We start from the raw sequence: 2,024 nt of genomic DNA on the forward strand, positions 1-2,024 counted from the left end.
AGTTCTGTGGGATTGAGTAACTAAAAAGTAATGACAAAATTGATTAGTTTATTAATTAATGGATGACCTTTTTTTTATCGGTTAATGAATATGTACTTGTTGCATGCATTACTCTAAGTAAGTTGGCATAGGAAAAAATAAATAAAAAAGAAGCACAATCATTACTCTAAGTAATAATTATGTCCACTTCAAGATGGAGTTGGATGGAATTATGGAAAACAAAGTAAGAAAAGATTGGATTTCAATAATACCAACTTCAACTAACAGAAAAGGAGCTGACAAAAAAACTAACAGAAAGGAGATCAAGAGAAAACTCTAACCCTCGCAAGTGAGTGCCATTCTTTAAATTCTTCTCCACCCCACTAAGCATCAACAAAACCACTGCTTTCTTTATCCAAGAATGCCCATATATAGAAGGTGCAAGTGAACCACTTAGCAGATCAAATGCATCATCTCTTGTAGCTATCTCTTTAATGTTTTTGACATCTTCAACACTGTAGATTGGTGCATTATCCTCTTTGTTGAGAAGAGAAACATTGTTGGCTATGAGAACAGTCCTACATGAAAATCAGTCAATCAAGTTTCTGTTCAAGAAAGCAAGCAAGTGCAAAGGAGTTATGTCAGTATATTTTCTGGAGCTACCTAAATACTCCATTCACACTACCTTTTCCTTGCAAGAGCCTTATATATCCCCACAATTGCCACTCGATCTCCAGGCTTGCAAGAATCAACAAGGTCGTCTTCTGCAATTACATCCACTGTTCTTGGGAGTTGACCAGGAGCAGAATTCTCAGGATATCTAAACTTATCATCAAAATAAAAGCTTTCTATGCCACAAAGCTTTCTTAGCATAAACAACACTTACAAGAATAGCCCATCCGGGCACCGTGTTTTCATTAAAAATGAGTAATGCAACCCAAAATTAACCAGAATTTTTATTAAAAAAAATCAAATACTACCGTGTGAGATGAACAATTTATAAAATTGACAAAAAAATGATGAAATTCTGAATTTTATTCTTCTGTGGACCACTTTATTTGATTTTGAGAGTATGCTCTGCCAGACTCATCTCATTCGATTTTACTAATAGACTAATATCTTTTTTGTTATCAGAAATTTGGGGATGAAAAATAAACAAATAAACAGAGTGCTACTGCTACCACTACATAGGAGAAAAGGAAATGATAGAAAGCGGAATCGGAGAGAAGTTAAATTAAGAAGTACCTGAAACAGTAGCCAAAATCTTTCGAATGAAAAGAAATTAGCACGCGACACTGACTCCATGTGTACAGAAGCAGAGAATTTGCAGTCCCTAAACTGTGATCATGAAAGAAAGTATGAAATTGAGGCAATAATGGTGAGAGGATAGATATAGAGAAAATGACAAGTCCTATCCCAAACAGAAAAGGGGAAAATAACATACAAGAGGTATGTTAGAGCTGAGCTATACGGGAGCGCAACCTTCGTAGTGCACTTCGACCTTCAAGACATCGGTGATGGTGGTGTCTTCGTTCTCCTTGTTGTTGCCGTTTTCACTGCCATTCTTCTTCTTATGCAACATCATCAACACAACACACACTTTAACAAATTAAGTACTAACATGTGAAGAACAAAATCAACGCAGTGAGTGAGTAAGTGAGTGAGAGATAGAGACTTACGGCGCCTCAGCATCATAACAAAACTAAGCGGAGCCTCTGCCCAATGAGAGAGACGATGCCGCAAGTGAGAGAGAGATGATGCACTTTGACGGAGGGCCGCCGCGGAAGTTCGAGAGATCGAGCTGGCTTCATGGAAGCTCAAGAGGTCGTGGAAGCTCAAGAGCTCGAGAGGTCGCAGAAGTTAATTTGCTGCCTGCACGTGGACTCGTATTAATTGGGCTTTTGAATTCAATTGAGATACCGACGGATTTTTAATAAAACCCGTCATAATTTTTTATGAGGAACACACATTCTAAGGCGGTTTTCAATAACCGTCTTAGAATGTGCATCATAAAAGGCTTTTTTAGACACATAATTACAAAAGTA

The sequence above is a fragment of the Glycine max genome, chromosome 18 (assembly GCF_000004515.6).
Source record: "Glycine max cultivar Williams 82 chromosome 18, Glycine_max_v4.0, whole genome shotgun sequence".
NCBI classification, from domain to species: domain Eukaryota; kingdom Viridiplantae; phylum Streptophyta; class Magnoliopsida; order Fabales; family Fabaceae; genus Glycine; species Glycine max.